Source organism: Hypanus sabinus, chromosome 7 (genome assembly GCF_030144855.1).
Source record: "Hypanus sabinus isolate sHypSab1 chromosome 7, sHypSab1.hap1, whole genome shotgun sequence".
Lineage (NCBI taxonomy): Eukaryota > Metazoa > Chordata > Chondrichthyes > Myliobatiformes > Dasyatidae > Hypanus > Hypanus sabinus.
In genome coordinates this window covers 78,162,943-78,178,011 of record NC_082712.1, presented here as the reverse complement: position 1 = coordinate 78,178,011, position 15,069 = coordinate 78,162,943, and the positions used below count along the sequence as shown (strand labels likewise).

General features: G+C 44.4%; 1 long non-coding RNA gene across 1 annotated transcript; it reads right to left on the bottom strand.

Annotated features, from left to right (window-relative positions):
* Positions 1-12,175: 12,175 nt before the first annotated feature.
* LOC132396355 (uncharacterized) lies at positions 12,176-13,612 on the bottom strand. The gene is made up of 3 exons (XR_009512959.1): positions 13,532-13,612; positions 12,842-12,923; positions 12,176-12,382 (listed from the first exon to the last, which is right to left on the bottom strand). It is a non-coding gene; the product is annotated as an uncharacterized LOC132396355 (long non-coding RNA).
* Between the last annotated feature and the right edge of the window lie 1,457 nt (positions 13,613-15,069).

Sequence of the window (15,069 nt, the reverse complement as noted above, 5' to 3'; positions counted from 1 at the left end):
GAGGATCTGTCCTGGGAGCAGCAAGTAAGCGCCATTACCAAAAAAAAGTGCAGTAAACTTTTCTTAAAAGGTGGCAAAGATTTGACATGCTATCCAAAGCTTTGACAAACTTTTATCGCCGTACAGTGGTGAGCGTCCTGACCAGTTGCATCATAGCCTGGTATGGAAAGCCAAAAAAAGGTGGAGGATATGACCTAGTCCACCCCTCCCACCATTGAGCTCATCTCTAAGCAACACTGCTATAGGAAAGCAACGTCTATTAGCAAGAATCCCCAGCATCTGGGACTCCCCTGCTAAAGGGAACACCCTCTCCACATCCAGTACTGCCATTGGAAAAATAGCTACAGAAGCCTTTTGTCTCATATCACCAGGTTCAGGAACAGTTATTACCCTTCAATCCTCAGGCTCCTGAACCAGTGTGGGTAACTTCACTCACCTCAACAACAAACTGATTCCACAACCCACAGACTCACTCTCAAGGACTCTACAACTCATGCTCTCAGTATCTTTTATTTGCTTGTTGACTTAGTGTAATTATTAATATTACTATTATTATTTGTTTATTTTGCATTTGCACAATTTGTCTTCTTTTGCACATCGGTTTTTTGTCAGTCCTTGTGTGTAATTTTTCATTGATTCTATTGTATTCTTTCGTTCTCTGCAAATACCCGCAAGAAAATGAATCTCAGGGTTGTATATGGTGACATTTATGTACTATGATGATAAATTTATTTTGAACGTTCATCCTAAAACATTACCTTCACTTCTCTTCCCAGACCTGCAGAGTTTTCCATTGTTTTCTGTTTATTGAAGCATTAGATTTTTTAGAGGCCTTCAAAATTTGTGAAGTACTGCGTTCATTTACATGAAGATTGGTTGCAAGGAGCGCAGACCAAGTCATGTGCATTGTCAGGTGCACAAGTAGGGTGAGGTATGATGCAGTGAAAAGCTGTGCAGTATTACAGGTACTTAGGTTCAGACAAAACTTAAAGCTCCCATTGGGTAGGAGGTACAGAAGCCCAAAGTCCCACACTATCAGGTGTAAGAACAGCTACTTCCTGTCAACTTTGGTAGGTCATGTCTAATCAGTCTTACAGAGTTCTTCAAGAAAATTACTAGGAACGTAGATGAAGGCAAGGCAGTGGATGTTGTCTACATGGACTTTTGCAAGACCTTTGACAAGGTCCCATATGGGAAGTTGGACAAGAAAGTTCAGTCGCTTGGCATTCAAGATGAAGAAGTAGTAAAATGGATTTGACATTGGCTTTGTGGGAGAAGCCAGAGAATGCTAGAAAGTGGTTCCCTGTGACTAGTGGAGTGCTGCAGGACTGGTGCTGGGTCTGTTGTTGTTTGTCATCTATATCAACGACCTGGATGATAATGAGGTAAACTGGATCAGCAAATCTGCGGATGACACTGATATTGGGGGCGTAGTGGGCAGCGAGGAAGCTTGCAGTGGGATCGGGACCAGCTGGAAAAATGGGCTGAGAAATGGCAGATGGAATTTAATGCAGAGTATTATGAGGTGTTGCATTTTGGTAGGACAAATCAAGGTAGGACTTAAACGGTAGGGGACTGAGGAGTGCAGAAGACAGAGGGACCTGGGAATACAGATCTATAATTCCCTGGAAGTGTCATCGCAGTTAGACAGAACTGTACAGAGCTGTTGGCACACTGACCTTCATAAATCAATATATTGAGTACAGGAAATGGGATGTTATGTTGAAATCGTATAAGATGTTGGTGAGACCTATTTTGGAGTATTGTGTAAAGTTCTCGTCACCTATCTACAGGAAAAATGTAAATAAGGTTGAAGGAGTTCTGAGAAAGGACGTTGCCAGGAGTTGAGGACCTGAATTTGAATAGTTTAGGGCTTTATTCTCTAGAGCTTAGAAGAATTCAGGGAGATTTGATAGAGATATATAAAAATATGAGGGGTATAGAAAGGATAAATGCAAGCAGGCTTTTTTTCACTGAGCTTGGGTAAGATTAGAATAGAGGTCATGGGTTAAGTGTGAAAAAGATGAAAAGTTTAAGGGGAACTTGAGAGGGAACTTCTTCACTCAGAGGGTGGTGAGAGTGTGGGACGAGCTGCCAGTGGAAGTGGTAGATGTGAGCATAAGAGAAATTTGCTTCAGTACATGTGTTCAGGATATGGAGGGCTATGGTCTGGATGCATGTCGACAAGACTAGGCAGGTTAATGGTTCAGCATGGACTAGATGGGCCAAAGGGCTTGTTTCTGTGCTGTAGTGTTCCATGGCTCTATGACACTCAGTTCTTGAAACAACTGGTGCAACCCTAATCAGGAGAGATTAGCAACACGGTGACTACTTTGAATACTTTACACTCATTTTGATTTTTTGTTTTAATTGTTGTTTTTGTGCATATAATTTATTTTTATGCTTCTCCTGTGAATATTGCTGCTCCTGTGATACACTGTGACACTGCTGCAAGTCAGCTTTTCATTATACCTGTGCACCATTGTACTTGTGCAGATGAAAATCAGCTTGACTTTGATTTTGAAATTATATGAGACAGTGCAGGAGAAGATCGTGCAATGCGGGGCATCGGTGCAAAAAACACAATCAGAGACACGTCCATGTCAGTGCAAGAGGTGGTGTGATTCCTTTGCTGAGGCAGCAATTAAGACCATCTGCAGAAGGTCAGGGTGTTGGGGCTGGAGGAGAGGAACGGGCCAGTGTTCAGCTCACTGTTTCGCGAACTTTACTTATCTCTGCACTGAAATGAGGCTGTGGCTTGCAGCTGACGGGCTCCTGAACTGGCTGCTGGCTTCATGTCTGTGAACTCACTTTCATCAGCTTCAGTTCTGAATGTAATTTGCTTACTTTTATTGTGTGCAGGATCTGTTTTTTTTCTGAACATTGGGTGTGTGCTGGCCTTCTTTTAATGGGTTCAGTTGGGTTTCTTCTTTTTGTGGCTGCCTGTTAGGAGTCAAATCTCGAGGTCGTACATAGTATACATACTTAATAATAAATGTACTTTGACCTTTAAATGATTCTGAGAATTTTTTTGTCACACAATGAGATGCTATGATTTGGAAAACTGGAGGCAGATACAACAGGAATTTTTGAAAGATAAATTGGTCAGGTATGCGTGAAGAACAAACATTTGCAGGCGTGTGAGTGATGGGCGTAAGATTGCTATTTCAGTGAGGTTTTCAGATTTAGTGACCCCTCCCCCAGTGAGCTGTCAGGCCCTTTGCTTTATGTAACAGAATTATTAATTATCTAATCGCACTAACTACATTGTGTACCCTTCTCAACGATTTTCTGTGCTGCAGCAAGGGCTGAGGGGAGACCTGATGGTAGCTGATAAAATGAGCAGAAGTAGATGTTGTGTATTTAGTATTTCAGTAATATTATATATATATATAAAATTCATTACCGGTTATATGTATAAATAGATTCATTGCATACATCATCACACTACATATGATACATGTGCACCTTGCTTAAAGTAAACACAAAGTTAGATCTGCATTACGGACTCCCGTGTCTTCCTTTGAATTACTGTAGGTTAACATTTTGAAGTTACAGAACTGAACAGTAGACAGTCAGAATATTTTCCCTGGGTCAAAAGGTTAAATACTATAGAGTGAGAGGGGTACTTTTTAAAAGGGATGTGTGAGACAGCTTTGTTTTCCATTGAGAGTGGTGGATGCTGGAAAGAGCTGCCAGGGTAGTCGTGGAAATGGGTGTGATAAGGGTGTCCAAGAGGCTTTTACGCAGGCACACGAATGTGCAGGGAATAGAGGGATATGGACCATGTGCAGGCAGAAGGGAGTAGTTTAATTTGATTGATGCACCATCAATAACTCACTCTGAGACGTAAGGCGAGATATCGGCTTTTATTGACTGGAAGAAGGAACAAACAGTAGGTGACCACCATACTACATCCTGGAGACTGAGAGGCTGGGCTCAGGCCTTGATCGCCTTTATACCGGGGTCAGTGGGAGGAGCCACAGGAGCAGTCAGCAGGGGGTGTGTCCAGACAGGTATATGTAGTTCACTACATTGATGTTGTGGTCGGCACAGATATCATGAGCTGCAGGGCCTGTTCCTGTCTTATACTCTTCTATGTAATCTAATACAAGGCACATACTTTTAAGGTGATTGGAGGAAAGTAATTGGAGGTAAGATTTTTTATGAGTTGTGAGTGTGTAGAACATCCTATCAGGAGTGATGGGAGAGGCAGATACATTACGGAGCATTTAAGAAACTTAGATAGGCACATGGATGATAGAAAAGTGGAGGGTTATGTAGGAGGGAATTACTTGATTGATCATAGAGTATTTATTTATTTATTACGATACAGCATGGAATAGATCCTCTGGATCACGCTGCCCAGCAACCCTAGCCGAATCACAGGATGGTTAACACAATCAATGAACCTAGCCGCAGGTACGGCTTTGGTCTGTGGCCCACAGGAAACCCACATGGTCATGGGGAGAACGTATCCCTGGTTCGAGATTTTCCCCCATCAGAATACATCCTCTCCACATCCAACCTTATGTGCAGCGGCAGGAATTGAAGCCTGGCGGGTTGGTATGGTAACCACTCTGCTACTGGGCTAAGTCGGTTAAAAACTGGGCACAGCACAAAGGCCCTGTACTGTGCTGTAGCTGACCACTCTGCTCACCGAGCCTGCTACCAACCATCTGGAGTCCAGGGGTACTTCTGGCTGCACCGGCCCCAAGGGCTTTGGTTGACTGCTGGCTGAACCCAGGGCTATTCACCGACTTGGCAAGAGCTGACGGACTGAGCTACACAAACAGCTTGCTTGGAACTGGAGGTTAGATGTGGAGAGGATGTTTTCTGATGTGGGAAAATCTCGAACCAGGGGTCACTGTTCAAAAATAAAGCATCAATCATTTTAGACAGAGATGAAAGAAAGTTTTGTTTTACCGCCTGAGGTTGTGTTCTTTGAAACTCTCTTCCTCAAAGTTGGGAAGCAGACATCTGGAGTGTCCTTAAGCCACAGGTAGTTAATAAGGGGGAGAAATATAAGATCATAAGGACATAAAATCATGGAGTATTGGCACAGAATTAAGCCATTTGGCCCATTGAGTCTGCTCGGCCACTCGATCATGGCTGATTTATTATCCCTCTCAACCCCAGTCTCCTGGCTTCTCCCCATAACCTTTCGTACCTGACTAATCAAGCACTTATTAACTTTTGCCTTTAAATGCACAGCTGGCCTGCAGAGCCGCCTGTGGCAATGAACTTTACAGATTCACCAGCCTCTGGCTAAAGAAATTCCTCCTCATGTCCGTTCTAGATGTTAGTGAGGCTGGATGAGAAGATGGAGCTGAGGTTTCAGTCAGACCAGCCACAACATTCTTAAACACAGAGAGGCTGTGTGGCCTCCTCCTATTTATAAACGCACCTTCATGTGGGCAGGGCAGTGGGTGGAGTTGTTTCCAGTGACCCAGGTTCAGTCCTGACCTCTGGCACAATCTCTAAGACTCGCTGTGTTTCCACTTGCTCTTCTGGTCTACACTCCCAGCCTTGCTATATCCTCAAGTTCCAGTTTACTGTCATAGTCATGCGTGCACAGGGTATCAATGCTGTGAAGATTAGCTTGCTGCAGCAGCGCAGTGTGTTGCAAGCACGACTTACATCAGTTAACAGAAAGCATGGTTGCGGGGCCTTCAGCCCATCTAGTCCCTCCCGTCCACAGTGCCAGCCCTGCTGGTCCCAATTTCCTACTGTCAGCCATTAACCCTCCAACCCCTCACCTCCGTGTACCTGTCCAAATGCTTCTTAAATGATATTATTGTACCTGCCTCAACCACTTCCTCTGGCAGCTTGTTCTATTTACTTAAATTAGCCTAAATTATTCATAACTTCTGCAACAAACTCAACAGAGGAAAAGAAATCTAGTCTAAGGTGGTGATAGTGATAGATCTAGTCCAAGGTAATCTTAGGGTTTTTCAGGCTGGTTCAACAACCTAATGGTAGTGGGGAAGAAGCTTCTGTTGAACCTTGAGGTGTTGATCTTCAGGCTTCTGTACCTCCTGCCTGATGGTGGACGTCTGTCACCTTCCTGTGACTCATCTCTTGTAGATGTCCTCATTGGTGAGGAGAGCAGTGCTCGAGATGGAACTGGTTGAATCCCAACACTCTCTGTGGATTCTTGTCTTCCTCCACACCTGCCTGCGATGAAACTAGCCAAAGTAATCTCCTCCACGCATCTATGGAAATTTGTAAGAGTCTTTGGTGACATCTCCTCAAACTGTCATTGAAGTAGAGCCACTGGCAATCCTTCTTTGTAATTGCGTCAATGTATTGAGCCTACGATAGACCTTCTGAGATGTCGACACCCAGAACATGAAGTTGTTCACCCTTTCTGTCTCTGACCCCTCGACTGGTGTGTGTTCCCTTGACTTCCTCTTCCTGAAGCGCACAATTCCTTGGTCTTACTGATGTTGAGTGCAAGATTACTGCTGTGACATCACTCAACCAGCTATTCTATCTCACTCTTGTACAGGTCCTCATCACCATCTGAGGTTCTGTACATAACAGTGGTATTATTGGCAAATTTGTAAATGACGTGGGAGCTCTGTTTAGCCACCCTATAGGTACAGAGAGCATGGAGCTCCCTGATGATGGACATCTCCTTCCTGAGACATTGCCTCTTGTAGATGTCCTTGATGGTGGGAGAGCCGTCCCTGGGGTGGAACTTACTGAGTCCCCCCACCCTATAGCTTCTTGTGATCCTGTGAGCTGGAGCCTCTATACCAGGCCAAGATGAACCAAGTCAAAACGTCTTCTACTGTTTCTAACCTTTCAGTGGAAGCAAAAACAATCATGTTAATGAGACATCTTTTCTATCCACCCAATCATGGACATCAGAACCTGGGCAATCTAGGATAACCAGACCTTGCCATTTTAGCAACTTATAATTCTTGGCCTTATATTAGTAAATGCTGCCATCCAGTGAGGCTCAGCTGAGGTGGGAATAGTAAGGCTCGGTTGTTCAAAGTTTATAGTAAATTTCATTATCAAAGTACATAATGTCACCATTTAAAACCCTGAGATTCATTTTCTTATGGGCATATTCAGCAAATCTATAGAGCAATAATTACAACAGAATCAACTGGGGCAATCAACCAGAAGACAACAAACTGTACAAACAAAAATATAAATTAATATAGAGAACATGAGATAAAGAGTCCTTGAAAATGAGTCCATTGGTTGTGGGAACATTTCAATGATGGGGCAAGTGGAGTGTCATTATCTCCTTTTGTTCAAGAGCCTGATGGTTGGGGGTAATAACTGTTTTTGAACCTGGTGGTGCGAGTCCTGAGGCTCTTATAATCTCCACTACACATCTATAGAAGTTTGTCAAAGTTTTATATATCATGCCAAATCACTGCAAACTCTGAAGAAAGTAGAGGCTCAGTGTGCTTTCTTTGCAAAGTAACGAGGTGTGACTCCCTACTTCCACACATTTGTCTCACCAAACCTTAGCTCTGGGGGACCAGAATATCATCTCGGTGTAATCTACCTCCTTCAGGCAAGGAGCAGGAGAAGCGAGTTGGGGTGGGATGTTGAGATAGCCCAAGACTGTGGAACTCCTGAAAAAGCGTCCTTCTCCCCTCACCCAAAATATGTCCCCCCAGATATGCAGTACTATATTGTACAGTTCCTTCCAAAATCTCCTTTCACTATTGGCACAAAACATCTTGCAGGCCCTGTGGGAGAAGCACACAATGGTTCCTGTGGGTGATTCCCCAAGGAGACTGACCAAGCAATCTGGAAGAATGTCCATGAGCAGAACTGTCAATACGCATCAATACCTTGCTGGGCTGGCTGTGAGAGGTCCTGTCAGATTTCTCCTCCATGGTCAGAACCTCACTGCTCCTGGGATGTCTGTGATAAGGACAAGATGATCACCCACCCTCTTTGTGGTCTGTTTGTTTGCAAAGAAGAACTGGAGAGGACTGCAAGGGTTTTTATCAAGGTTCATCCCCAGGAGTTGGTTGGTAGAGGACTCTCTGATCCATGGGCTGTTCCCAGGGACACCCACTGAGACAGGCATCAGCTGCTGCTGGAAAGTCATCAAATGCTGAACCCCGCAAACGTCACTCCACTCTTCAAGAAGGGAGAGAGACAAAAGAAAGAAAACTCGAGGGCAGTTAGTCTGACCTCAGTGGTTGAGGAGATGTTGGAGTCAATTATTAAGGATGAGGTCTCAGGGTTCTTGGAGGCACATGATAAAATAGGCTGCAGTCAGCATGGTTTCCTCAAGGGAAAATCTTGCTTGACAAATCTGCTTGGAACTCTTTGAAGAAATAGCAAGAAGAATACTCAAAAAAGAATTGATTGATGCTGTGTTCTTGGATTTTCTGAAGGCCTTTCAATAAGTGCCACACATGAAGCTGCTTAACAAGCTACAAGTGTTACAGGAAAGATTCTAGCATGGATAAAGCAGTGGCTGATTGGCAGGAGAAAAAGAATGGGAATAAAGGGAACCTTTTCTGGTTGGCTGCCAGTGACTTGTGGTGTTCCACAGGGGTCTGTGTTGGAACTGCTTCCTTTTACGTTTTTTGTCAATGATATGGATGATGGAATTGATGGCTTTTTGCAAAGTTTTCAGATGATTGCTCGTGGTTCCATTCTTTAAAAAGGATTCTAAGAGTAAACCTAGCAATTATCGGCTTGTATGCTTGATGTCAGTGGTGGGTAAATTAATGGAAAGTGTTCTTAGAGATGGTATATATAATTATCTGGATAGACAGGGTCTGATTAGGAGCAGTCAACATGGATTTGTGCATGGAAGGTCATGTTTGACAAATCTTATTGAATTTTTTGAAGCGTTTACTAGGAAAGTTGATGAGGGTAAGGCAGTGGATGTTGTCTATATGGACTTCAGTAAGGCCTTTGACAAGGTTCCATACAGAAGGTTAGTTAGGAAGGTTCAATCGTTAGGTATTAATATTAATATTGAAGTAGTAAAATGGATTCAACAGTGGCTGGATGGGAGATGCCAGAGAGTTGTGGTGGATAACTGTTAGTCAGGTTGGAGGCCGGTGACTAGCGCTGTGCCTCAGGGATCTGTACTGGTCCAATGTTGTTTGTCATATACATTAATGATCTGGATGATGGGGCGGTAAATTGGATTAGTAAGTATGCAGATGATACTAAGATAGGTGGATTTGTGGATAATGAAGTAGGTTTTCAAAGCTTGCTGAGAAATTTAGGCCAGTTAGAAGAGTGGGCTGAAAGATGGCAGATGGAGTTTAATGCTGATATGTGTGAGGTGCTACATTTTGGTAGGAATAATCAAAGTAGGACATACATGGTAAATGGTAGGGCATTGAGGAATGCAGTGATCTAGGAATAATGGTGTATAGTTCCCTGAAGGTGGAATTTCATGTGGATAGGGTGGTGAAGAAAGCTTATGGTATGCTGGCCTTTATAAATCAGAGCATTGAATATAGGAGTTGGGATGTAATGTTAAAATTGTACAAGGCATTGGTGAGGCCAAATTTGGAGTATTGTGTACAGTTCTGGTCACCGAATTATAGGAAAGAAGTCAACAAATTAGAGAGAGTACAGAGGAGATTTACTAGAATGTTACCTGGGTTTCAGCACCTAAGTTACAGAGAAAGGTTGAACAAGTTAGGTCTTTATTCTTTGGAGCGTAGAAGGTTGAGGAGGGACTTGATAGAGGTATTTAAAATTATGAGGGGGAGAGATTGAGTTGACGTGGATAGGCTTTTTCCATTGAGAGTAGGGGAGATTCAAACAAGAGGACATGAGTTGAGAGTTAAGGGGCAAAAGTTTAGGGGTAACACGAGGGGGAACTTCTTTACTCAGAGAGTGGTAGCTGTGTGGAATGAACTTCCAGTAGAAGTGGTAGAGGCAGATTCGATTTTGACATTTAAAGTAAAATTGGATGGGTATATGGACAGGAAAGGAATGGAGGGTTATGGGCTGAGTGCAGGTCGGTGGGACTAGGTCAGAGTAAGCGTTCAGCATGGACTAGAAGGGCTGAGATGGCCTGTTTCCATGCTGTAATTGTTATATGGTTATATGATATGAAGGTAGGTGGAGGGGCAGGTAGTTTTGAGCAAGTAGAGAGGCCATAGGAGGATTTAGACAGATTAGGAGAATGGGCAAAGGCATGGTAGATGGGAATACAGTATTGGGAAGTGTATGGGACTTGGGGGTCCTTGTGTAGGATTCCCTAAAGGTTAATTTGCAAGTTAACATTGCGGTGAGTCTGTGGTGAGGAAGGCAAATGCTATGTTAACATTCATTTCAAGAGGACTAGAATATAAAGGCAAGGATGTAATGCTGAGACTTTATAAGGTACTGGTGAGGCCTCACTTGGAGTATTGTGAGCAGTTTTGGGTCCCTTAACTTAGAAATGATGTGCTGGAGAGGGTTCAGAGGAGGTTTGTGAAAATGATTCTGGAATTGAATGGCTTGTCATATGAAGAGCATTTGTTGGCTCGGGGCCTGTATTCACTAGAATTCAGAAGAATGAGGGGTGACCTCATTGAAACCTATCGAATAGTGAAAGGCCTTGATAGAATGGATCTCAAGAGGATGTTTCCTATAGTGGGAGAGTCTAAGATCAGAGGACACAGCCTCAGAATAGAAAGGCATCCTTTTAGAACAGAGATGAGGAGGAATTTCTTTAGTCAGAAAGTGGCGAAGCCGTGGGATTCTTTGCCCCAGGCAGCTGTGGAGAAAAAGTCTTTATGTTTCTCTAAGGCAGTGATTGATAGATTCTTGATTGGCTAGGGCATGAAGGGATACAGGGATAAGGCAAAAAACTGGGGCTGAGATGAAAATTGGATTAGCCATGATAAAATGGCGGACCAGACTTAATGGGCCAAATGGCCTAATTCTGCTCCTGTGCCTTATGGACTAAGAGCCTAGTTGGTGTGTCCAGTGTAGGGAGAAGTGCAGAAGGGAACACTGGTGACTAGCTCATTCCATGGTGCAGATGTCCGTGCTGAGGAAGCTGAGTGCAGACACTAGGTGGGATAGGACCACAGTCCGGGGTCCTGCCAACACTCGACACTGAGGGGTGGGTCCTGTGTAAGTGCTCTGCAGCCACTTGAACGGTGCATTGTTCAAGGAGGTCTTGAGAGGCGTTGATGTTTTCAGAAGATAGTGTAGCAATGATCGCACCATGTTTGTAGAGATTTGACAACGCAACATGTATAGACCGGATGTCACAATGAATATGTACTGTGTTGTACTTCTTGTAGTTAATGAATCAAGTTAGTTTTGGAAATTGTGGTGTACTACATATACCTGTCTGGACACGGCCCTCTGCTGACTGCTCCTGTGGCTCCTCCCACAGACCCCGGTATAAAGGCGATTGAGGCCTGAGCCCGGCCTCTCAGTCTCCAGGATGCAGTATGGTGGTCACTCACTGCTTGTTCCTTCTTCCAGTCAATAAAAGCCGATATCTCGCCTTTACGTCTCAGAGTGAGTTATTGATGGTGCATCAATTTTATTGACTGGATATAAATATAAAGAATAATCTGCCCAGGGTGATCAGAAAGCCCTTGGCAGACAACGCAAGACCCTACTGGACCCGAGTTCTCTCTCAGTGAGCTGGGAAGGGAAGGGAACATGGTGAGTTTGAGACTTTGCGGAAGGAAGGAGATGAGTCATCTGTGCAAACACTGAGCAGGGTTTGGGCAGAGTGAGACTGCAGGCTGCTGTCAGCCCGGGCTCAGAGGGCCCTGCTCCGGAAGCTGTGGCTGGGAGCCCCACCCTGTGTGTGGCAGAGGCAAATCCCTTGGGGTGCCAAGGGAGAGGTGCCCTGTCAAAGGTGACCTCCTTTCAATGGGGTGCGGAATAAACAAATATCTGCCTTTCACACCAGATTGGTATCAGCTCATTATTACCATGCAGAGATTACATTATATTTATTTATTAATCTCATGCAGAGCAATGCGTTGTTTACGTTGACAACCAACACAATCTGAGGGTGGGCTGGGGGGGGGGGGGAGGGTGGCAGCCCGCGAGTGTCACCAATATTCTGCCACCAATATAGCATACCCACAAGGTTCAACAGAACAACACGCAGCCAACAGAAGCAAAACAAACTCCTTTCCAAACGCACCCACGTATACACAGTCAGGCCTCCAAACCCAGGACACTGAGCCTCTGGACTCGCCCACCGAGGGACTTTGACCTCCGGATTTGCCGACCTTTAGCTTTGACCTCCAGTCTCACTGACCGCTGGACTCGCTGACCTTTGGCTCTGACCTCCAGACTCCCCGACCTTTAGCTTTAACCTTCGGACTCAGCAAACTCATATAACAAGAGATAAGGCGGAAAGCTTGTGTTCGTATGCCACCCAGGGACATCATGAAGTACCAGAAGGCTGTGAAAAGAGAAACAGAATGAAGAGTCCACACAATAAAGATGGACTCTTGATCTTTCAATCTATCATCCATGCAATCTATCAATGGCACATATCGGTAATATCTACAGTAGATGATGCTTCAAGAAAGCAACATCTGTCATCAAAGATACCCACCATCTGGGCCTCTCAGCTTCTCACAGCTTTCACTGGTCAGGAGGAATGGAAGCTGGGAGCCCTGCGCTACTGGGTTAATGAACAGCTACTTCCATTCAGCCATTTGGTTCTGAACCAACCTGCACAGTCTAATCACCATATTTTAGTAAATTCATAGCTATTTTGATTAGTTTGCTTTTGTTCTGATTGTGTTTAAAATTGTTTATAATTTGTTAATTTATGTTTTTTTCTCTGAATAATGCTCCTTAGCTGATGCTATGTGCCCATGATGCTGTTTGTAAAACAAGCTTTTCATACACTCACAAACAAAAAGAAAATCTGCAGATGCTGGAAATCCAAGCAACACACACAAAATGCTGGAGGAACTCAGCAGGCCAGGCAGCATCTATGGAGAAAGAGTAAACAGTCAACATTTCATGCGAAAATGACATCTTGTTAATGCAAATATCTAATCAGCCAATCACGTGGCAGCAACTCAATGCAAAAAACCACACAGGCACGGTCAAGACGTTCAGTTATTGTTCAGACCAAACTTCAGAACGGGGAAAAAATATGATTCAAGTGACATTGACCGTGGAATGATTGTTGGTGCCAGATGGGATGGTTTGAATATCTCAGAACCTGCTGATTCTCCTGTGATTTTCACACATAACAGTCTCTAGAGTTTACAGAGAATGGTGTGAAAAGCATAAAAAACATCCAGTGAGTAACAGCTCTGTTGGTGAAAATGCTTTGTTAATGATAGAAGTCAGAGGAGAATGGCCAGACTGGTTCAAGCTGACAGGTGGGTGACAGTAACTCAGGTAACCAGGTGTTACAACAGTGGTGTGAAGAAGAACACTTCTGAACCTACAACATATCAAATGTGTGAGTGGAAGGGCTACAGCAGCAAAACACCTCAAACATACAGACAGTATCCACTTTATTAGGTACAGGACACTGAGTGTATGTACTTGTGCACATGCCAATAAACTCAACTTTGACTCTGAGTACCTTTCTGCCTTATCGTTTATCTGCAGTTCTCTTTCTCTGCATTCTGCATTCCGGTATTCCTTTTTCCTTCTACCATCTTGTACTGATGTTTGCAGCGATCTGTTTGAAGGGCGACAAACAAAAGCTTTTCACTGATCTCGGAACATGTCTGCCACTCTCTGAGAAAATACAGTGCAGGTAGTCAAATGAATTCCAAGGCCAGGATGCGGTAGACCGGGAGATCAAGAGTGCATCTTTTCCATGAATAGTTCAGTGTTTTATTCCCTGCAGTGTAGGAGGGGAGATCTCACAGAGGTGTGTGAGGTGTAGGCCTCCATTAGTCTCGATAGACCATGGATTTGCACCTTGGAAAGTTTCCAGGGCACAAGCCTGGGCAAGGTTTTTTTTAATGGAAGACCAGCAATTGCCCAAGCTGCAAGTCTCCCCTCTCCACACCACCAATGTTGTCCAAGGGAAGGGCATTAAGGCCCATACAGCCTGGCACCAGTGTCATCGCAGATCAATGTGTGGTTAAGTGCCTTGCTCAAGGACACACACGCAAGCCTCAGCCAAGGCTCAAACTAGCAACCTTCAGATCACCAGATGAACGCCTTAACCACTTGGCCGCGTGCCAACACTCACAGAGGTATCTGGGTATAGACAGGGTAAATTCCTTGGGCGGCAGGGTGGAGATATGTCTCCACCAAAGGAGATGTAAGACACTCCCTCCCTCCACTAACCAGCAGGTTATCTTGGGCAAGGTGTAGCACCTGCTTAGCCCCACGATCAAGTTCATGTGAAGTCATGGGAGCAGGAGGTGGATGGCCGAATGAGCAGCCGGGGCATATCACAAGTCCTGGCTATGTGACCACTGACACCAGGCAGACAGTCCGGTCCAGAAGAGTATTGATAATGGCTGGGGGTCACCCGGTTTGTAAAGACACTGCCCAGAGGAAGGCAATGGCAAACCACTTCTGTAGAAACATTTGCTAAGAACAACCACTGTGATGGAAACACCACAACCACCCACGTCAAAAGACACAGCATACAACGAACGAAATACCGTCAGACTTCTTCCCCTGAGGCTAAGGTGGACTAGATGCCATAGGGCTAGGGTGAAAGGTGAAATATTTAAGGAGAGTCTTTCTTCCCTCAGAGGGTGGTGTGAGTGTTGAATGAGCTGCCGGCAGAAATGGTGGGTGCGGGCTCAATTGCAGCATTTACCAGAAGTTTGGATAGTCACATGGATGAGAGATATTGAGGGTGATGGTCAGTTTACAAGATGTTTGGATAGGTACATAGATGAGAGGAACATGGAGGGCTATCGTCTGGGTGTGGATAGATGGGAATAGCGAGAAGATCAGCATGGACTAGATGGGCCAAGCAGCCTCTTTCTGTGCTGCAGAGTTCTATGAATCAATGGCCTATAAAAGATTATGATAACTGAGAGGTAGAAGGCATCCTTGAGGCCTGCATGTCAACAAGCATTTCTATCTTCTCTCTGATAGGAGGGGGAACGATTTTTGACCTTAAGACCACAATACAAACAGTAGAAGCAG